This window comes from Erithacus rubecula (genome assembly GCF_903797595.1).
Source record: "Erithacus rubecula genome assembly, chromosome: 13".
NCBI classification, from domain to species: domain Eukaryota; kingdom Metazoa; phylum Chordata; class Aves; order Passeriformes; family Muscicapidae; genus Erithacus; species Erithacus rubecula.
Window position 1 is genome coordinate 2,307,053 of NC_136665.1, and position 23,903 is coordinate 2,330,955.

General features: G+C 40.9%; 1 protein-coding gene across 2 annotated transcripts in view; it reads right to left on the reverse strand.

Moving 5' to 3' along the window:
* The window catches only part of PPARG (peroxisome proliferator activated receptor gamma), a 51,493-nt gene extending 29,961 nt beyond the window's left edge, over positions 1-21,532 (reverse strand). The window contains exon 1 of one of the 2 annotated variants that reach the window (XM_079316787.1): positions 21,398-21,532. The gene's annotated coding sequence lies outside the window, so the exon portion shown is untranslated. Of the gene's footprint in view, positions 1-21,366 lie in introns of both variants that reach the window. The other variant, XM_079316786.1, reaches the window with a different exon arrangement.
* Positions 21,533-23,903: the final 2,371 nt, after the last annotated feature.

Sequence of the window (23,903 nt, forward strand, 5' to 3'; positions counted from 1 at the left end):
GATTTTTTTCTCTCCTCAGACTCTGTCATGTCAGTGCTTTTTAATGTTCACAAGACAGTAAACTTCAGAATTGTTTCCAAGAGATGAGCTAATAAGGCACACAACTGGACTGGGGTGAAATACACTCATTAATATCCTAAATGCAGTTCCCTGCCATGGCAGAATACTGAATACTCCCACAGGAAGAGGAGGAGGGAAAAAAATGCCATATGAATTTAAACTCATTCCTTGAATTAAATCCCACTTTTAAAGTTTTTCCTGGCAGTCAAACACACTGCAAGTAATCCATAAAAATGCTTCACTCCTATCGGGATGAGTCGTTCCCATCACAATTCTCATCTCCCCAACACTAAAAATGCAAAATGTAAATGAATACAGCAAGACTGGATGGAGGGCCCACATGATTTGGCTGAGTGCTGAGTTTTGGCAAAATATTTGAATCTGTTGGACAATCCCCAAGTTGTAAAAGTGAAAAAGCACCATGTTGCAAAACTCATTCATGAACATAAACATGCTGAGCACTATTCCTGCATTAGATACAGAGAGCTCCCTGGAACTGCAAATACACTTTCCTATACAGAATTATACAGAATTGCTGGTACATGCCAGCATAAAATAATGTATAAAATAAAATAGTGCTTTTTATAAAGTGTAAAATAATGCTCTGTGTGCCACTGTGATGTCAAGATAACTCAAACACACCAAAGCCTGAGAAAGCAGATAAATAGCACCAAGGAGGGCTGAACATTCTCCACTCTCCTCTTTCAGCTGCCCCCCAAATTCATCATCTCACACAAACCACAAATCACACCCTGCAATTTTGCCCATAGACTCTGGGGTATTTGATAACTGGATTGGTTTGTTTTTAATTTTCTGAGGATCATCAGATTTTGTGGGGAATGCAGTTACTTACACACAGTTATTGAAGGGTATTTTCATTGGGGGCTGAAAATTTTCTAGCAGACCTTCCTAGGCTTGGAGGGGAACCAGAGGTGACATCCCAACATAATTCTGGCAAGATAAACAGCAGGAAAGTAAAAGGCACCCCCAAAATTGATTATATCCAACAGCAGGCTTTCTACCCTGAGTACCCAAGCAAGCAATGTAATAACAAAGACACATGAACTTTTGTACACCTATCATCTGTTGCACAAATGGATCTCTTTCATCTTTTAAATTAGCAAAGAAAAAAAAAAAAAAAGAATTACCCTTCTCAACTGTACAAACTGCAAAGCATCCAACCTGCTCAGCCACTTTCCAGCACCAGAGCAATCCCTTGTCACCTGACTCCTGTACTTTTGACCCTCCAAAAAACTCCCAGCTGAAACACGTTGACATGTTTTCACATGTGATTAAATAATGATTGCTCTCAATCGTGCTGGATGCTTATCACAGGTTTAGATCAATGTTCTTTGCCTCTCATGTGCTCCATCTTTCGAAGTATTAATTTTTCCCAGGAGCTTTCCAGCTGTCCTGAAGTCAAGGTGACTCCAGCTGGGAGTGTGGGCTCAGGGCATGGGGAGGTTGAGCTGCTGTAACTGCAATTGCAACACTCTCAGGAGCATTTAATGAACACCAGGAAATTAATTTGAGTTACCTTCAACAGTTTCACTTGTGAGTCTTCTGCTGGACTACAAAGTTCAAGAGAATCTTCCCCATTCTTCTTTTTTGGGGGTCAGTATAAAATACAGTATTAAGTAACATTGTGCTGGGTGTTTTATTCCAAAAGAGAAATAGGTGGGAAATTTCTGAAGAAAATTAGGCATTGAGTTTGACTAAATAATGGCAAACTGGGAGAAAGATACTAAAGCATCTACTATAAAAAATGGGAATTAAGTTAGCACATACCTCTTTTTGTGCTATTGTATTTCTAACTTTCAGCAAAAAAAAAGAGAGGAATTTCATTAGGATTTTTTTGTTTTACATACTTCAGAAAAGCTTTGTTCAAACTGGTACTTAAAACATTAGTAACTACTGAGCAGAGGAAAAAAAAACCCAGAGTCTCAGATCCAGCACCCAGGATCTGAGTTACTGTGAAATAATGATACCAGGACATAACTGCTTTATCTTGAGTCCTGAACTAAATAAAATGGGTTAATATTGTAAATTTATGGGCTCCAAGTAGTCCTGGATGTCACTTCATACATTGGGCAAATTAAATAATTTCCAGTGATGTCATTTTCCTTCCTGCCATCTGAAACTGATAAACTCAACTCCCTCTACCACTCAAAAAGAAAATACCACAGTCCATGACTCAGAGAGGGGATTATCAGCTCAACTTCAGGTGGTAATTAAAGAAGGGGACTTGAATCCTCCTGCCACCCACCCCTCAAACACAGCACAGAACTGATGGAAATATTGAAATATCTTCCAAATCTTTTTTCCAAGGGGAAAAAAAAAAACCCAAGATACCATTTTTTTCAGAAGACAGAAGTAACTTACTGAAAACACAGTGGGGAAGTGCTGTCTGAACCTGAACTAAAAGATGAATATTCCCCCTGCAGCCCTTTTATAACAATAAAAAAGACAAAATATTTGTGGGGAAAGAACACGATTTCATCTTTTATTTAATTTCAAAATCATTAATGCACTTCAAAAAGAACTTAAATATAACTTGCATAATGATGCATTAATGTGAAATTCTACAAAGTCCTGACTTTGTTACAGTTTCAAAAAGCTACTGGATTTTCTAATAAGGTATCTGGCATGGGTTTTGGATTTTATAACGTGTCTGAAAACTAAAAGGAAGAGATTTCTTTGATCTTATTTTCTGTTGGGTTATTCTTTCTCTGTGATATTAATATTAATAAGAATTGATATGATTTGTTCCTACTTTTGTCTATTTTGAAGTCAGATTTTTCCAATACCCCCATGGAAATTGCCTTGCTTTGCCCATGAAGGAACAAACATTTTCACCTGCCAAGGTGTGTGGGAAATGATTCCACACTTGTGAGCTGCCTGTCACTCCTGGAAATGTCCCTCATTCCCAAAGCAGGGGCTGTTTAAATATGAGCTTAAATATGTGTTTAAATATCTGTGTCTGCCAATAAACAGAGTTCCATGGCTTTTGCTACTGTTCTTTGCCTCTGCAATAATCCAAACATTTAATAAACTGTCTGTGAAGTTATTCTTCTTAATATTGGTGATCTTCAACCCATAGTGTCAGCACGTGGCAAGTGACACTGCTAGGGCCACTGTCACTGTCCCAGTCATTCTGTCCAGGGAGGATGGGAACTGTCCTTGCTATTTTTGACAAGAAATGTTCAAGAGTTGAAGTGACATCATTTGAGGACACCAACGGCAAGAGGAGGATCCACGGCTCAGAACAGTTCAGGAGAAAGCTATTTATGTCTAATTTCACAATTCTGCTATTTTTAACAGCTGATCCTAACTAGTCATTTTTGGAGATTTGTGTGCAGCTGGAAAGAATCAACTCACTCAGTAAAGCCCCTGCATTTTGTATTTTGCACAGAAGTGTTGTGCAGAGAGTGGAGTGTCAGAAAATCTCCGTGTGCCCCAGCCACTGCTGCTCCTCTAAACTCTGAGAGGAGAACTGTCCACAGAGATCCCAGCCCATGCAAACTCTCCTGCTTTCACTAAAAACCTGAACTGCCAGCCTGCCTTTGACAGCATTTGCTGCTTTCACTTGAGGAGAAAAGAGTATAATCAAGTTCTAACAGTGTTTCAAAAAGATTAATAATTATAGGGTTATGCAACATTAACAATAGTGGTACCAGCAAAGTAGCTGTGTTAAATTTTAACAGCATTAAAAAGAGAGGAAGAAAGAGATTGAGAAAATTTCAGTTCCCTTCTTTGTCATGTGTTCTTGTCATAGTCTTGGTTTTTGCTATATTTAAATTGCTGTAGGAATTTCTTCTAAAAAGAACCTAAGAAGGCAGCTAAGAGCAAATCCTTCAGTTTCATGTAGTGATCAATACAAGGATACACCACAATTCAAGCCAAAAATGTAGAGTTAAATGCTATGATTGATAACATTGACAGCTAATTTCTTGCCTTTTTTTTTCCTGCTAAAAATAGATATTAATTAACTTCCTGAGAAGGGCTGTTTTGAATAATTACATGTAACTATATTTCTTTAATCTAAATACATGTGCCAATCTCACACAAAACCCACAAATCACACGCTGCAGTTTTGTCCATAGATTCTGGCATATTTGATAACTGGATTGATTTATTTTGAAATCAGAAATTCATCTTCAGTTGGGCCAGAATACCAACAGTTAACTTTGCAGTAAAGGATTGCTGTCATACCCCCATTTTTCTTTTAAGGAGATTCCTTTTCTAGGCAAGCAAGTTTGGTGTGAGGAACTAAAATTCATTGCTGTGACTTTTTGTAACCCCTCCAGCAGGCGTGTGAACAGCTAAACATGTGGCTCTGATGCAGATTGAGGGTGAGCTCCTGGCACTTTTTACTGTTCTCAGTTTTCTTTAGTTGCCAAATAAATCTCAATAGTTATAAATTTCCATATGCTGGTGGTTGATCTCTTTAAAGATCCAGCTGTATCTAGAAAGAATTGTATTAAAATACTGTTGAGAATACCAGCAAAAAGCAAATTGTGAAGGGACATCTGGATTCCATCCAGTGAGGTGGAGTTTAAGAGAGCACTGGGTATCAGGGTAAGACAGTCCTGTTGCAAAACTCCCCCTGGAACCTTTGGGATCACCTCCAATCCACGAGATCATAAGGGGTCTCCAGCAGCTGAGTGCTTCCCACACCCTTCCCTTCCTTTGCTAACAAAGGTGACAACATCTGCTTTAAACCTTATCCCTACACTCTGCACAACTGGGGGATTATTCTGCAGCAGCTTTGGTGACTCTTCACCAGCAGTGATGTGTTTGGTGTAGAGGGATGTGAGCAGGATGGAAACCAGCACAACACGGGTCTGATTCCATTCCACCCACCCAAAGTGGCAGAGTTTGTGAATTTAGAGCTTGGTGCTGATCTCCCCCCTTCACTTTCACACAGATTAGGCTGAACACCAGAATATTTGTAAAGCAGGTTTTCTCTGGGTTTTCACTGAGCTCTGAGCAGTCAGTGTTAACCTTAGGGCACACCTTCCCCACACAAGGGATGGGCTGCTGGAACCTCTGTGGCGTGGGGTGCAGAGCTAATTCAATCAGAAATTGGTCTAATTCTGATTCCTGCACTGTTTCTGATGTAACCTGGCACTGGAATTGGCTCATTCCAGAGCTAGGGATTATTTTTTTATAGCTTTCTTTATATATGGCCACTGAGTCAGATAAGATAATTTGGAGACAAATACTGGCTCCTTTGAACCTGGCTGTAAAATTTCGACCAGTTCACTTCATTTACCTGTCCAGGACAGCAATGGCAGCATCTGTTCTGAACAGGAATGCTGGGTCTCCTGGTTAATATCTGACCAAAATCTCCACCAACACAGACACTCAGAGGGGGCAGGTACCACACTGAACTTCTCCTTCCTCAGACAATGGCAGGGAATCGCTGCTCTGTAATCTGAAATTGGGGAAAAACTACAAACTATTGATCCTGACATCACAATAGCACATCGAGTGAGCAATAAAAAGCTTCCTCCCGAGATTTCCATCTCAATGAAAGCAGAGAAAGTTGCCAATTCCACTGTGTTTGTCAGATCCCCTGGATTATCAATGGGCCACGTGCTGTGAATCACTGCTCAGCCGGATCTCGGATCCTGCCAGTTGTGTCTTGCTTTTCCTATTTGTTCTGGGATGTTAAAACCACTATTGTAAGCAGTTCAAAAATACATGCTGGAAAATTGTTAATGCCCTAGTCATACAATGTCATTTTGAAGCTCCCTGGGAATTTAGATTTGCACAGCTTATTAGGATATGACCTTTCCCTCGATTTTTTTTATTTTAAGATCAAGTTAAGATGAAATTTCCCCAGTGGGAGTTGCTGTGTTTCCTTCACAGATAAGGAAAAAAGCAATGGCAGCTCTGTATAGAGACAAATTCATACATTTCTGCAGCATGGACAGCCCTGTGGGCTTGACAGACATCCAGTGCATTCCTAGAGGCTGAGAGGGAATTAACCAAAAAAAACCCAGAATTTTAACAAAGGTATTTCCCTGAATCTTTTTTTTTTTTTTTTTTTTTTTTTTTTTTTTCCCCAGTGTCATCTGAAAGTAAACTGTGAGGAGTTTTAAGGCCTGTGGACTTAAGCACCAGGACAGCACTGGATTTCTGGAATAAATTCCTATTCCTTTGTGGAACATCTACCTCTACAGCACTGCTTTTTCCTCTTCACAATATAGATTCTGTCTCAGAAATTCACACACTTCCCTGGGATTTCATCAACCTTATCTAAAAGCAGGAGGTTGTAAAATCAATTATCAAAATTAGTGCTATGGGCTGATTACCAGCTACCAATCACAGTGGTTTAATATGTATTATATATTATGTATAATAAATATTTTTGATAGGTTAAGACAGGGGTACTCCGACACTGCTTAGATTTTTTATCTCTATGTCAATGAAACCAACAAAGAGAATTTATTAAATAACTAGAAGTTGAAAGATGTTGCTTATATTTTAAAATTCTCAAATGCTCGAGATGGTAGAAACCAACAACTGTTAATAAGTTCTTATTTAGGAGAGAATAATCTTCCCACTAGAAGTAAAATCCGTTGGTCAATAAAGAGACAACCAAAAAGAATTACACATTTTCTTTTTGGGTATTCAGGGAGGAAGTTTTATGCATTGAACCTTTGCTAGGCAAACAACATTCTTTATCAGCTACACAGAAGCCAAAAGAAGAAAAGGAAGCGATGATGAAATAAAGAGAATTACTTTTTGTATAACTGGCTGGCTTAATGGTTTGGGGTGGGCACTGTGCATAAAACATTCCTACAAGGATGCCCCAGTAAAAGGGAGGGTTTGGAGGTCACAGCAATGACAAAACCAACAAAACCCTCCAAAGACTGAAAGGAACCTGAAGCGGCCCCGCCGCCTTTACGAGTTTCCGTGTCTGCAGCAGCCCAGGAGCGCTCAGAAGGAGCCCCTGGCATCTCCCTGTCCCAGCTGGGAGAGGGGGATCTCCCAGCAGCTCCCTTTGCATTTCCAGCAGCAGCCCTTCCTCCTTCACCGTGACAAGAGATAGCGCAGCAGGCAGCAGACGGCCTGCCCGTGCTGTCAGGCTGTCAGCTCTAGGCAGGGCTTAATCTGCAATTGATCCCAGCCTAATCTGCCTCTCCTGGGCAAGTCCAAAGTCATTATCTGCACCTCCACCAGCCCAGGACCTCTCTGTCACTGATGTGTCCAACAAGAGGGCAAACAAATCCCCGCCGATAGCATTCCCTGCCTATCGCTGGGAGCCCTCTGATGTCACACGGGCTGAGCTTTCCTGCCAAAAAACCCACCAGAAAAATAAAAGTGCTGCAGGAAGAACGGCCAGCTGAACTCTCCATGCTTACAGGAAGGGATCTGATGGATAACATCACTTCTAATCCAGCAGTGTTTGGAGAGTGATTCAACAGACATTGAGTATCTTTTTTACTGTGGTGACACAGGGCCAGTGCAGATGCATAGTGTGAGCACTAAAAGTTTATTTACAGAGGGCAGGACTGAACATTTCATGTGAACACATTCAGGCCATGATAAAGAGCTTTGTCTCCCATTAGTAATTTAAAGGATTGTGATTTGCTGCTCCCAACACACCTATAATTGAATTCCTCAGTCATAAAATCACTGGTGCCAAACAAGTCCTGATATCTTTTATCAAGCTTCTTTTTTTTTGTCATTTGTTAACATATTTCTTATGGAGCTTTTCTTCTTTTTATAGATACATTTGCTTTAGTTATAAATTAACCCTGGAATTTACTCTCCCAGAGGCCACAAACTGCTTTTTTATTCTCTTGGAAAAGTTTCAGGCTCTATGAATTGATGATTTGAAACAATTTTTCAATAACAGCTCGTGGTTCAGATAGAGAGGAAGGAAATTCAAAAGACTGACAAAGTAGTTGAGACTAAAGTGGAAATGTTTAGATGCCTTTCTGGGCTTTTGATTGATTTACCAAAAGGGAGATGTTTCCCTGTGGGATTTCTGGTGCTTCCAGTTCCCTGTAGTAAAATACTCTGATCCAGGCTCATTCTGAAAGGAGGAACTTCTTGGAAGTCCCATATTTCAGTGGCTCCAGAAGCTGGCCAGCACATCCCAAAGGTATGCAGATTTTGGAACACATTCTAAAACACCAATATTTGTTTAACAGATTAATTCATATAATGCCCATTAAAAAATAATTTTTCAATTGATAGGGTCATTGTAAAGAATAAAAGCTTGTAATATTCACTGTTTCCTACAGTGGCTTTGTTGGGCTCTTTCTCTTCATCCCAAGGGCTTTAGAAACTCTTGCTTTTCTTCAGCCAGAACTGACTAAAAATGTAGAGGAGTTTGAGCACAAAGTTTGAAATTGTTGTTGAAATTTCACCACTGAAAGAGCAACAATTTGAGCTCAACTTGTAAAAGAAAAATACCAAAAAAACCAAATGAAGAATTCCAAAAAGACATATCCATAAGAAACGAAAGGAATTGGTTCTACTGCTCAAAGAACTATTTGGATAAGGGCAGAGTGACACTTTTTAATTCCCACATTGTTTCCTTTCTATCTCCTTCTGTGTTACTCTTAATATTACTACAAACCATTGAAGTTGGAAAATTTTGATTTTGATTTGATATTAACACACCAGATATCCATTATTGTCGTTGAATTCCCATTTTAGCCAACGTTTTCCAAGGTGGAGAAAATTTGAAAAATATGCCTTAAAGGTTCAGAAAACAGGGAAAGATCTTCCAGAACTCTGCATTTCTGGATTACTCCTCTAGTTTGGAATGGCTGTGGTTGTGCTGCTGCCCCAGCACACAAAATGAGGTGATGACTTCACAGCACCCCAGAATGGTTTGGGTTGGAAGGGACCTCAAAAATCACCCAGTCCCACCCCAGCCACGGGCAGGACACCTCCCACTATCCCAGGTGGATCCAATTCCTGTCCAACCTGGCCTTGGACACCTGCAGGGATGGGGCAGCCACAGCTGCTCTGGACACCCTGTTCCAGGGACTACCCACTCTCCTAATTAGGAATTCCCCTCTAATATCCAACCTCTTTCCTGATATCCTAATATCCACCCACTTTCAGTTTAGCCAGTTTGAGCTGGGTTTAAAATGATGAGTTTTGTCTTTACAGATTTCCTCTAAAAGTTGCTCTTTAATTAAGAATAACAAAAGGGCTTGAGGAGTGCTGGGCTATTTTTCCTATATAAATAAATGCTTTCCCCATCTCTGATTTCCCATTTTCAAGACAATGCCCTTACAAAGGTAAGCAGAGCTTCCTCCTCTCTATGCTGTTTCTGAGGTTGCCAATCAATTATTTGAAGTTCAAATATTAAAATTTTCATCAGAAATTGTTCTTTGAGTCTCTGAATCACCCAGTTTTTATTATGAAGTCATTGTCTCATTCTTTTGAAAAACCTTATAGCTTATTCTGTATTTCTTCCTGAATGCTTCACCTCTTTCATTGCCTATAAAAGGTTCTTGAAGTTTCCTTTTTAAGTCTCAATAAAAACCGAAAATTTCAGCTTCTTTAATCGAATCAATGATCATAGAGCTGAAAGAATTCAACATTTAAAATATTTATCAACTTTTATGCCAGAAATGAAATTTAATATAATGCTAACACTGTCAAATATTTTAGCTCCCAAATTTTCAGGTGTTAAAATACCCCTTCATCTTTTAGATTTTACACTTCGGTGTAAAATGCTTTCCATTAATTATCACAGAATTAAAATTCCATGGTTTGTTTGTTGAATTTGGGGCAAATCAGTCACTGTGGCCCCGCTGTCCTTTGCAATGCCACTCAAAGCAGGAGATGTTGAGCAGAGCTCAGGCTGTCCTGATGGATCAGAACCATGAATTAAATGAATTAAACCCAGGTCTAACCCCTTCCCTCACACCTTGTGCACACTTCTCAGAACTTTGTTTGCCCTCTGCGCTTTCACTGGAGCCAGGAGGAATTTCCAGAGCAAACAGTTTGTGATATGTCCTTTACAGGTGAGTTACAATGTTGTCTCTAGTTCTTGGAACAGACAGTAGACCAATAAAAAACTCCAATTATTTTTCAGAGCATTGACTCTATCATATACCAGTATTGTAATATCTGCTCAAGACAGATGTGCAAATAAAGAATTTTGCCATCACAAGCTCCCAGAACTTTTTCTTTCACCAGGGGCGAGAAAAAAATTTGGAGTAATTTAAAAGATTTTGGGCTTTATTTCTTTTATTTATTTACATGGCAGCCAAATGAACAGGCAACACAGAATAAAATGACCTACAGAGATTTTTTGCTTTCATGAAATAACATTTCCGTCTTGTGTGCTACAAGCTTTCTTAGAAAGATCTCCACATTACAGATCACTCATATTTTAGAGCTAAAAATCCATGAGTGGAACATCAAGCACAGATCATCTTGTTCTGAGGGCAGGAAGGAACTTCAAAAGAAATGATACCAAATCTGAAAGGCATTTCAGCTGATTCCATTTCAGCTCTTCCCAAAACCTGAAGGGCACCAGGGCTCTGGCCATGCTTGTCCCACTCCCATTGCCAAACTGGGTGGCAATTTGTAAATGGCCTCTTGCAAAAGGTCCAAGGCCCCTGCTGCCTCCTAGATTATTTCAGGGAAGTGATTGAATGGCTCTTAATTAGTTGAGCTAAAACTGGAGCAGGGACAGTTCTAAGAATTTATCCATTGAACCTTCCACTTCCTGCACCCATGCCCAAATTCCAGCACACTGATTTACTGGTAGGGTTCAAGCCTTGTGTTCAATGAGACTGGGGAATATCATTGCTTTGGGGTTTTACTTTGGTTTTCCTCAAATCCACTCAGTTGTATAATTGTGAACCAGCTTTTCTTCCTACCTGTGGTGCTAGTTTCTGCTGGGAATACCTGTAGTGGGTTCTCACAGCTCTGGAAGTGTTCAGCACCAGTGAGAACCTGAACAAGTCTCTCCTAAATCTCACCAAAGATGCTTTTTTCTTGTACACCCTTTCACTGAGCACTGATAAGGGCACTGACTCCGTTTTCCCAAATCTGAAGTTCATTTCAGTGAAATATGTCTGCAGAAGCCCCTGTAGAGATGGAAAACTCTAAAATACAAGTTCTATTCTTGATAATGATCAAATTCCTGTAATTGCCATCCAGCAGAGGCATTTACCCATCGATCTTCATGTCTCATAAAAACACAGGAAATATTTTGCTCCTTCAAGACTCCACAAAATAAGAATGGCAATGGAAAGCAGTTATAAGTATTCATATTTTTAATTATTCCTATTTCTAATTATCCATATTTCTAATTATTCATAATTACAATTGTTAATATTAATCTAATCTCCTACTCTGAGGATAGTGAACAACATATTGGCACCTCAAAATTACCTCCAGCTTTTAAGATAATCCATATTCTCCATGGATGTAGAGAGGAAAACTCCCTTTTCATCAGAATTGCTGCTCAGCACCAAAGGAAATAAATAAGGGCACCTGTTCTGAAGAAGCTTTTAGAAGATGCAGGGAGGAAAATCCCGTGGGCTGTCAGGAACTCTTCCCACTGCCACACTCCCCTCCACAGTGTATTTAACATTTTTTTTCTCTGATTTAATTTCAGGAATTCTTATTCAGAGGATGCTTTCTTCCAGGAGCTGTACAACAGTTTAAATGACACCCTGGGAGCAGACAACAGTGCTGTGCACTGTTTGTATTTCATTTATTTCATTTCCATATTCATAGCTAAATGAGTTCTCTATCACTCCAGAGAGTTCCTGTCTTCCACAGAGTAAGTGCCAGGTATAATTACTACATTCATCAGCCTTTCCTGGAGTAATTGTCAGGAAAGTGGCAACCATGCTTGCATCAATTTCTTCTTCCTCCTTGCTTTTTCCTGCTTTCCTTCCAGGATTAAAGGTTCTCTCTCCTTTCTCTTCCTTTGTTTGCTCAACCCTTTTCTTCCCTTTTATTCCTCCCTTCAAAATTGTGGGGAGGAAAGGGAGAGATGGTCCCTCTGTTTTCACATCTAGTGTTTTATTGTGGTTTGGGTTTTTTTAAATTCAAATCCACTCCCTCTGCCATTCTGTGGAGATCTCAAAAGAGCCGCCCTCTTGTCTCAGGGTCAAGCTGGAGCAGAAATTCAAAATTGCCACATGCATTCTAACATTGTGCTGTGCCTTCCTGTTCTGGGAGAGGGAGGGGACAGGAATCTGCTGCCCAGGCTGCGTCAGAGGCCGTGGGCACGCTCCAGGACAGCCAAGGAGAGCATGGAGCAGTTGTTGTTGTTTTGTGGACTCACCTCGGGCTGATCCCGCTCTGTGTCCCCAGAGACAGCAAAGCTGTCACTCGCTGTGAGCAGATCACACAGCTCCTGCTCTCAGAGGAGTCATGAGCCAGGCTAGATTTGAAAAACAGAGCAAACTTGGGCAGAAAAAGAACAATGAGCAGGGATGCCAAAATACGGTGAAAGACCACGTTATGGCATTGTCAGCATATCTTAAACCAAGAAAAGCTGAAAATCTCATAAGAGACCAGAGAGAAGAATTCAAAATCAAGAGGGTTCCAAAAATAAACTTTAAGCTTCGAGAATGAAATTCAAACATCTGTATTTTTTTAAAGAATTCCCCCATTTTTCTAATACTTCCATTGGCAAAAATAAAAAGGTCTAAGTAAATAAAGAAATCCAGCAGGCATCGCTAATCTGCCCACTGCCTTCCTCTGAAATTTCCTTTAATTAATTAATTAATTAATTAATTAATTTCCTTTCCTGATATTCACTGTGGACAGCTTCTTCCCATTTTCCCAACTCCCTGCTCTGCTGGGTCTCCAAAGTCCCACACTGGCCTTCGATCCCTGCCCTAATCCACCACTGCAATTAATCTAATCATACTGCACACCAGTAGCCTCTATTAAGATTAAAGATAATCTTGCTATTTCACAAGATTAAAAAAGCCAGAGCCAATCCTAACATTGCACATTACTCCACCTATTTTGCATAAATTCTGTTTTATTAATATTAGAAAAGAGGAGGGCACTGGTAACATTGTTATATTTTAAAAGCAGAACTGAGAAAATACGCAGCAGCTTTCTGGGTTTTTGTCTGATCTCTTACCTACTGAAAACTGGCACCAAAAAAAGAATGGAAAGAAGTGCACATGACTTCCACATCCTCAGTGTTACATCATGAAGGATGAAACAGCAGATTATGTACAGCTCACAGTGCTGCTGTGCTGTGTGCAACTCTTTCCTTGCATAAAAAATGCCCTTCTCAACAAAACTGTGACTCATGAAAAAAATTGACAGATACCAATGGAAACAGTGATAGACTCATTTCATAATGGGACCTGTTACTGTGGACTCTGACATTCACCTGCTAGTTTTTTTTTTTTAATACAAATTATACAAATTTACCATGTAGGTCTTTAATATTCTATTTTTGGATCATGATTTTCATTGCCAATTTTTTTTTCAAGACGACATCTACAAGAAAATATCTTTGCTGTAGGAAAAGTGGGTTCTTGCTGCTGAAGGGTTTCCCAGTACTTCAAGCACTGTCAAGAATTCCTGCCCACGCCAGCTGTGCTGTAATCACTATTTCTTAATAAATCAGTAATCCTGATCTAAGAAAATAATTCCTCAAATGTCATTACCTGTGTCAGAATGCAGCTTGCATAACCTGGTGTGTTACCCTGTCTAAAAATCTGAAGCAGTGCAAGGATTTCAGGTGTGGGTTTTATCCAAGGGGTTGGATTCCTGCAAAAAGCCCCACAGGGAAGTTGATTTTGGGAATATAATAAATATCCTTGGCCACACAAGGAACAAAATTTGGGCAGTGCCCAAAGGAAGCCGTGCAAGGAACCCTCTTGAGTTTCCTGTTCATCATGGCCTAATGTTCTTCCCTGTGTCACAAAAACAATTCAGCAGTTTGAGACAACTGGTGAGCTCACATCACAAATAATGCTCCAAAAGCTGGCAAAGCAGGGGTGGAATTTGCTTCTAGTAGCATTTATTATTATTTCTATTATTAATTATAATAATAACAATAATAACCCAAAGAAACAGGGAAGGAACTACTAATTAAGCTTCCATCAGATTTTAAAAAATTGTTTTGCATTGCCTTACTAATGAGAAATACACTGAAACCATTGGTAAAAAATCTGAGCCTTTCAATAGAATTCTTGAATATTTTCTTTTTCCTATTTTAAATTCAAGACCTGAAACTTTTGTAGCACCAATTTGCAAAGTTGTTCTGTAGTCAAATGAACAACTCCTATTTAGATGAGATCTTTAGTAAAGAATCCATTCCAGGCCAGTTCAGCAATCCTGGCAATAGCTGTAGTGTAAATGTAAAAACACCCAAACCAAATGCAGGAAAATAAACATTTTAAATGGTGCTTATTGCAATCAGAGAATGGATTTAATGTGAAACCCTTTTGCTTTAGATAAAGCCTAAAGTTTCATCTTGTTTATCATCTCAAACCATCTTCAGCAACAGCTGGAAATTGTGAAAGTGAAAGCACATCTGCAGAACTTTTGTTTCCACATCCTCTAATCCTGTTCTAGGCAAAACTCAGAAAGTCTGTACCTCTGTATGAGTACCCTCAAATATGCACCCATTTGTAAAACTCAATTTATGTTGCCAATACTAGGGGATACTTAAAAGAAATAAAACACTTGCCTGCTTTTCTTAGTAATTCCAATAATTTCTATCCCTAAATACGTTATCATGCCTTGCTGTACAAGCAAGGCATCTCAGATATGCAGTTTAAGTCCAAATGTTGGAATCTGGGAGTGACAAAAAGGAAGAAAAACGGTGAAACCCTTGCAGAACTTTTGTGACTCCATGAAATCAATCCATTCCCTATCACTGGTTACCTTTTGGGGGGATTGGAGTATAATTAAGTCAGTGCAAGCACTTTGTTTTAGACATAATACCTGGTGGAAAGCAAATAAATATTCTATTTTTTCCTTGTCCTGAAGGAAATGAGACCCTCTGCTGCGTCCTCTTCAAAATTTCTCCCTGAATATGGTCTGAATAAGTTTAGAGAATACAGATAAACTCTTGAGTAAATAAAGCAACCTTTTGCCCTCATGTACTTCTGTACTTGCTTATCTATAGATTTCTTTGGGTGTAACTGAAAATAAAATTTGGGTTTCTTGTTTTTTTACATAGGTAAGATTAAAAATCAATTTAGCAATGTACCACATAATAACATGCTTCCATGAAGCTTAAAAACTGAGATTCAGCATAAAATATTGTAGCTGAAATACCACTGTAGGGAACAGCAACTCCAAGGAAAACACATTCGAGATGGAAGGATAAACTCTCAGTTTTATTTACTGTAGACATAAAAAGTCAGGACCTAAACCTATCATGAGGAAATATGTACATTATGAAAGGCAGTAAATAAAAGTGGCTGCATTTTTCCACAAGCCCCCATATTAGATAGCACCACAAAGCACCAGGTCCAGGTAGTAAAACCTGTTTTTCTGACCACCCCTACTAGAAGATCTTGGTGTGAGTGTTAAAGCCTGTAATTAACATTTTTCTTTCCATAGTTCCTTTTTTTGGTGGAACAATCTGAGTCTTTTGGTAGCCTGACATCTCTCTCACAGCACTATGGTTGAGCACTTAGTTGACAGCAATATTCAAATATTCCCCTAGCACAGGGAGTGAAAATGTTCATCAGTCTGTTGGTATACAGCTGGCAACCTGAGTTCAAAGCCTCTCAAACTTCAAAATTGCTGCTACACAGCCACAAATACTAACAGCAGTTACACAACCTCTCTGTTCAATAAATCTAAACAAACACACAAGTACTATGGACTTCTCATGCAAATCATAACATAAAAATCCCATTTTATGCAATGCAGTGTAATCATGTATTGTGTAAAAAGTTTAAGACGAGATCATAATTCTGGGCAGGACTGCTTTGTGCAAATATGAAATTCTCTGCAAAGTAAATGCTGGAGCTCGGCGGAAAGCACAAGACGCACTGAGAAATCTTCCACTGCTCTGCCTTGTCCTGTAAATATTCCATACAGCTGAAGCTGTTTGGAATGCAAATCACATATTTAGAATTTTATCCACACAGGTGAGTTAAATTGGAGTGGAGGTCTATAAAAAAAAATTCAGAGGATTCTGGCAAAAGGGAATCCAAAATATGTCAGAATCCGATCTGTGGTGAAGAGGAAAGACATCAATCCCCATGGAGCTCATGAAATTCCAACAGCCCATAAAGCAGCACGAAGCAGACTGTTTTATAATGGCATAATAATAGCTGTTAGAAGAGCAAAAGGAGAATTCATGCTTAATTTGAAGTCTGGAATAAACTAATACCAATTACAACATCTGCACCAAAATGTTGGCATTTCATTTGGAGTTGAAATACGTTAAGTAATTGATCACGTATAAGACAGATAAACAACTCCTCCTGTTACACTGGCATTTCTTACAAGTTTTAAAGAATATCTAGGATTTAGCTGTAACACATACTCGTGGGTATTTAATTTCAGGCATTTAGTCTCATAGAGCAAGCTGCAATTCCCTTAGAGCCGGACCCTCAATTTTGAGCATGCTAAACCCACAGCCACGCAGGAATTCAGCAGTAATTGCATGGAAGCAAACTGCACAGAGGACTAAACTTTTATCACTGCAAACCTGGTCCTACTGAAACAGCACATCCACCACTGACCTCAAGGAAGCTGGGATTTAGGTTTTTTTTTAGATCCTATGCATCTTCCACTAAACCAAGAAGTTTCTTTGCTAGCAAGGAGTGTTCTGTATATTTTCTGTTGGGATATTACCTAATATTTATTATCCTGTGTTATCAGAAATTACACAGAGCCTTTCAGCACTGCTGAGATTAGTAGGAAGCCATTCCTAACACAGGGTTAATCCCTTCCCTACACACACACATCCCCTATAAGCATGTCCAGAAGCACACACCTGTGTTCACCCCAGCAGCCATGCAGTGCTGGACATGCACCCCCAGAGCTGCGGCGGCTTTGTGTTTTGTAAACTGCTAATTATCAACCAGCAGAGTAGACTTTGGGATTCAGAGACTTGAATTCATAGACTTTGTCCTGAATGTGCAGCCTGCATGGCATGGAGGAGATCTGCTTAGTCATGAGGAGAGGGGGTGGCTGATGCAAGTCCACAGAGCATCTCCTGCTAGTCCATTCCAGAAATTCACAACCCGGCTTTGGAGGTGGCTCCTTCTCCTCCCCTTCTAAGGGGGATAGTTTTCCTATTTCCAGGGAAAGCTTGAGAAACTGCCAAGCAAAGAGAAAATAATACTGCTTAGAAGTCGAGGTGTTTTTTGCTGCAAATGTGGGGATTTATTGCACAAATCCCTAACTTTTTCTTTCATCATGCTGATCAGAATCCATTACCACTGTCAGCATCGTTTACTCTTGTAAGCACAGATGGACACACTGACATTTCTAATTTCATTTTTTGCCTCAATCTCCCTCCTACCTTCTTGCTCCATTGCAAATGGGGAACTCTTTGCATTCTCATGTCCTAGATCATCCAGTATTGAGAACAGGGGCAATTATTTCATTTGAGTAAGAAGATGGCCCCAATCTTGACTAGGCTGCTCGGTACTACTGCAACACAGGTAATTAAAAATATCTATATAGTTCATGTATCATGAATTTTAATTGGAGAATGATGTCATTGTTTAGTTCAATTCTATAGAGTGGTTTATGAGAGGGCAAACAGGCCAAATAATATAATGGAAGGTGTGGGTGGAGTGGGAGAAAAATGTGAACATCATCAAACTGACTTCAGTTCTGCGAAAGTTTCCAGATAGGAAGAATAGGCCTTCCTTCATTCCCCCCCCCCTCTAAATTTAAAGAGCAAAACTGTACGACAGATTTATTATAATTTGCCCTGCAGTGGGAGAAGAGCTGACAACTTTGTAGCGGGAGCAAGAGGAAAGTCCATGTTGCAGCAGAAGAGCTGATGCTGAAGTAGAAACTTAATGCAACATTTATTTTCTCCTTTTATTTCCTTATACCTGCAAGAGCTGGGAGTATCCCAAGCCCACTGACCACAGGGCTGAGTACCAGGGTGATAATTTGCTTAGCACCAGAATTTTCTGCATTGTCCCTGGAACCTGAAAGCAGCAGCACCACTGGGAAAAGGTGGACTACCCTACATTTTAAACAAAGCACAACTGAAAAAACTCCCTGGGCACTTCCCTTTGTGGAAAATAAAAAGTGGAGAGGGGAAGAGACAAAAGAAACATAAAAGTTTTATCATTTAATGCAGGAATCAATTTATGTTTCATATTTCTGAGAAGCCAAAGACAAATCTTACGGCTCTTTCCTTTTTCATTCTGCCTTGGAAAAGCCTCCACAGGGAAAAAGAGGGGGACAAGGAAATTTTTCCCCAAATACTCTGTAAATGAAGTCCTTAAAATTTGCCTGTTAATGGGAACCCTCAAATTCTGTTTTTGGCATGAGGAGTAAGACCTGAGAACAACAATTTTCTCTTGCTTTGGATTATTTCTAACTCTTTCTCTTGTTAGTTCACAAAGAGTGAACTGACACACAAAGAACATTTGGCATAAAGTTCCTGAAAATCAGATCCTGCTGTTAAAAAACTACACACCATTATGGAAATACAGTGAAATAATTAGCACTTATCATCTAATATCATGCTGGATTGAATGAACCTATTAGTGATTAAAAAATGAAACCAGAAGCAATAACTAATGGAAAATGTTGTATCCATGTCTTCAAAAGAACCTGGAGAATTTGTAACTGTGGGATGATTCCTCTTGAGTAACTGCACTGGAAACTTTTACTGCCAGACAGGGAAGGACATGGGAACAATCCTCGTGAAAGAGCTTGTAAAACAGACTCAGATTCTGGATATCAAACATGCACAATTAATGATTCACAATCAGGCTACTAAAAAGGACTAGGAAATATATTCAACTCCACTCTAAGCAGATTACATTTTGAAAAAATCCTGAAGAGGGCCTCACCAATCAAGGTGAAAAAAAGTATTAAGTTTGCTTTTTATTATTTAGTCCAGCTTTGTACAAGACAGATTTTTCACTCTACTTCAAATTTTTTCTTGTTTTTACAATAAAATCGTTTGCAAAATTTCAAAATTCATTTTATTAGCCATTACTGTAAGTAGGAAATTGCACTAAAAGTAATTGAAACAGTGCCTTTAAATTTAAAGTGCCTATAAATTCATTTTATTGACTTAGAAATGGACTTGTGGTTATTTTAAAAAGTCCACAAAAGAGTCAGATTCCGAAGCACTCTTGATAAGGGGTGTATTTATCAGTCCAATAAGGAAGATTAAAAGGCATAACTTCAATATCCTTCAATTAAATTCTAGTATTTCACCGCCTTCATATCAGAATTCATTATACGAAACACAAATTTATATCAGGAAAAAATATTTGTATATTCTGCATTATACTGGAAGTTTCACTGATATTGATGTTAAATATATTGTATTGTCTAGGATTTGGCATTTCTAAGGAACGCAGACCATCTTAAAGCTGTTGAGAAAAGGGAATCTCTGAACCACTACAAGTTAGTGAGATATTTTACAAAACTGGTGCCTAAAACCCTTCCAATTCAAATCTGTCTGTGTAAAAATATCTTTATATTATATTTCTGATTGGTTATCATTCAAAGTCAGTGACAACTTTTTTTTTTCAGCTCTCTCTGCCCTTGACAAGCCCATGCTTATATTGTGCCACATGCTTTAACACACTGCTAGGAGTGATTTCTTGTAATCTCGTAATTAAATCTCTGAGCAATTTTTGCAGCAAGTTTTTTTTTTTTTTTTTGGTGACAGCCAAAGTGAATAATGATATCAAACACATCACTTGATGCACCAAATTCTGGTATTAATGAGAGCACACCATATGAAACTTCTTTTCAAAGGAGAGCACTCAGGATCATATGTCACAGTCGCTTGGTGTACACTGGGAATTGTTAGTTAACTAGTAACAAACCACAGTAACCTTTAAAAGGTAAATCACTTATTAAATGATGGACTAATTGCTACCAGAAAATAGATATTTTTAATGGAACATTATAATCGTGCTCTACAACAAAAGCCTGTTCAAAGACGGGGCAGCAAGTCACAAATCCAAATCCAACCCAAACCCCTGGTTATTTTGAGGAGAATTATAACTGATCCATCTGATTTAAAGGAACCTAAACTCCACAGCACATCCAGAAATTGATAAATCCCTGAGCTTTTAATCACAATAAATGCCAGCCTTACATCACTGATATTAATAAACGCATCCCTGTTAAGTCAGCATAGTGTTGTCGTGTGTACACAGGGCCACAAAGTTACAACACCACAGGAACTTGCACTCTCTAGCTGCAGAATACCCTGGGGAGAAATGACACCAGGAAGATTACAAAACGCTCCTGCGAACCTGAGGCATGCCATCAAGACACAATATATTTCGACATAGCATCTCAGTTGTTGCAGGCTGTGAGAGGCTCCCCGACTTTCTGCGATTGGGAAATTGCAAGAAAAAAAAAAAAAAAAGAAAAAAGCTGTTCATTCATTACGAGAGCAGCCAGGTGAGCCCAGCACTGCTTTCCCCAGGGGAGGCAGGAATGGACGGCGTGCAGCGGATCCATCCATCCATCCATCCCCATCACCTCCGCAGGGCGGGACATCGCCCCGCCAGCCCCGAGCATCCTCCGCAGCCCGCCTGCTGCTGGACTCGGTGCAGCACCATGGACACAGCGCCCGGCTGTCCCGGGAGCGCACCGGGACACCGGGAGCACATCGGGAGCGCACCGGGACACCTGGAGCGCATCGGGAGCGCACCGGGAGCGCATCGGGAGCGCACCGGTAGCGCGCCGGTAGCGCACCGAGACCGCACAGGGAGCGCACAGGGAGCGCACAGGGAGCGCTGCGAGAGCGCATCGGGAGCGCACCGGGACCGGCCCGGGAGAGCACCGGGACCGGGCCGGGAGCACATCGGGAGCGCGGCCGGGAGCACACCGGGAGCGCGGCCGGGGCGCTCCGGGCACCGCATCCCGCCCGCAGCGCCCGCGGCTCCGCTGCCGCCGGGCCCGCGCTGAGCGCTCCGCTGTCCCCCGGGCGCTCCGCTGTCCCCCGGGCGCTCCGCTCTCCCCCGGGAGCTCCGCTGTCCCCGCTCCGCTGTTCCCGCTCCGGAGCCGCCGGCCCGTCCTGCCCGTCCGGCCGAGCATCCCCGGCGGGGCTGCCGAGGCTCCGCGCTGCCCGCCCCGAGACCCGGCGGCCCTGCCCGCACAGCCCACCGTGCCCGCACACCCCCGCCGCTCCCTCACCTCGGGGCCGGTCCCCGCAGCCCGCACTGACCTGGCGCTGTCAGTTCTCAGCGGGAGAAACTGTTCCCTTCAGCGGGATAAACTCCCCCGCTCGGCCCGGCCTCCCGGGCAGGGCCCGCCTCCCCCGGCGCCGCCTCCCGCCGGCCCACGGCGGGGCTGAGCGGGGCCGGGCGGGTGCGGGGCTCGGCGGGGACGGGACGGGGCGCAGGGAGCCGCAGGGATGGCGAAGGGCAGCGGGACGGGAGAGCGGCGGAGCGGGGGGAGCTGGAGCAGGAGCCGCGGCCCTTCCCCGCTGTCCCCTCGGGCCGGTCCCCTCAGGGCCCGCGGGTACCTGAGGGCAGAGCGCGGGCCCCGCAGCGCCGCTGGAATTTGATCTCTGCTCCCTGTAATCTCCCGTAACTGAAAATTCACTTTTTCCGCCTGCCGGCTGCTTTCTCTTTTGCCTTGCCATTCTCCAGCCAGCTCCGCTCTGCGCTGGGTGCTCTGGCTGGGTCGCCTCACGCCAGGCTGTGTCCTGCTGTGACAGGAGTCAAGGTTTGTCTGAAAAGGTTCTTAGCAGTAACAGAGGTAAAGCAAATGCGTTTTCACTTTTTTTTTTCTTTATTTTAATTTTTTTTTCCTCTCCCGAGATGATCCCGGGCGCGCTCCCCCCGCTCGCAGGAATGCGGAGCCCGGCGCTATAGGCTGTGCTCGGTGCCTCTCCGAAAGCAGCAAGCCCCAACAAGCCTGTCACCAGCTCTATCTCAGCCTCCGAGGCTTTGAAAAAGCAGCTAGATGTAGAAAAAAAAAAAAAGCAAAAAAAAGCATAAGATCAACAGGCTTTAGAGAGTCATCCTGGAACTCGAGGTGCCCCGGGATACAACAGTTTATCTCGGAAAACTCCTGATCCCTTGGACATCACTGGAAGGTTGAGAGGATCCCAAATTTGCCTCATTATGGCTCTTAGTCATCAAGCATTTTGAAAGAGAGCCCACATTTGCTTTATTATTTGTATACTGAAGGCAATTTATAGATTAGGGTTGAACACGTCAAAATACCTGGACTACCTACAGATACTAACTTTGCCTCCAGCCTTTTGTTTATGAGAACAATCTCTCTGTCTGCAGAGGCTTGAAGCCTTGTGTTAATTTTTATGAGAATTATCTGTCTATTTGTATAGGCTTGAGGTGCTACCTCTGCCTTGACAGATCAAGGAATTTTTTTTTTTCCCAATTCCTGCTTTTTCCCTTTCATCTGAATTTTTTTAGCCTTGAAAATGTGGAAATATATTTTTAAGTGGTTATTTTTTATTGTTCGGGTTGGGTATTTTAAAAATTATTTTAACACACTGCAGTAATAACCTATTCCAGTAATACCCTGGCTCAGAATTAGAAGCCAGGTCCTGAAAACAAGTAAAACAAACCCTCAGAATTACCATGGATGAACAAAGAGGCAAATGTGGGTGAAACAATCTTAGCAAAAAGAGGTTTTAAATACCTTGGTTGTTAATATTTCTACCACTTTACAGCAATAGAGTTTCAATAGAAAGTTAAAAGTAGAAAGGTCTGAGCTGGACACTCACAGAGCTCTGATTTAGCCCTGCTGAGAACACAACTGCTGCTCTCTGTGTGAGAGGATTCTCTGTGCTGGAGAATTCCCCATCTACTTTAAGTGTCTGAAAACAGGATCCCTCCCCAAAATCAAGGTTTTAACGTTTTCAAACTCCATGCAGCTGGGAGCATTCCAAAAATTGGCAGGTATTGATAACATCCAGTTGTGACTATGCAGTCCTGCTTTGAGCCCAGGTTTTTAATAAAGGCAGAAATACAAAGAACAGTTTGGATTTTAATTAAATTGCACGGTTGAGACAGATATATCTAAGTCAGTCCAGAGAAATCAGCCAAACAAAGCTTGCACAGAAATACTACAAGTACTCTATCAGTCTATTTCTGTCCTAAGCATTATTTTCTTTTAGCAAGTTCACCTTTTGAACAGAGCTCATTAAATATAAAGTAAAAACAGAACTATAACTTATGTAAAAATTACTTAGATTTTGCAAGCAAGCATTTTAGCAGATCGAGAGAGGAAAGGAAAAGATCACTTAGTCTGATTTCCTGCTTAACACAGATTTTTAGGTAGGATTTGATATCTCATTAAATGTTTCTTTCAGACAGCTAATCTTAATTTGAAGAATCAAGAGATGAAGAACCCATGCATTTTCTCTGGTAATGAAAAACGGGCCTAATTTATAATTTGAATTGTTCTGTTGAGTTTTTTTCTTAACAAAGAGTGGGGTTTTTTTTTTCAGAGAAACCGAATCATTTCTGTATTGATAAGGAAACAAAATAGGCTACAAATGTATTATCTATTCTGTAACCAAGTTGTCTTATACAGTAATGAAATGGTCATAATAAAGACATTTATCTGTTTCTCCTAAGTTTTTGTTTGCATTGTTTGGCTGTGCAGATTTTGATGATCCAGACTTTCTCCCCTGCTTATCTGGGAGAATTGCTAAGTTTGGCTGGGACCTCTGAGAGTTATGAAGCAAGAATGAAATG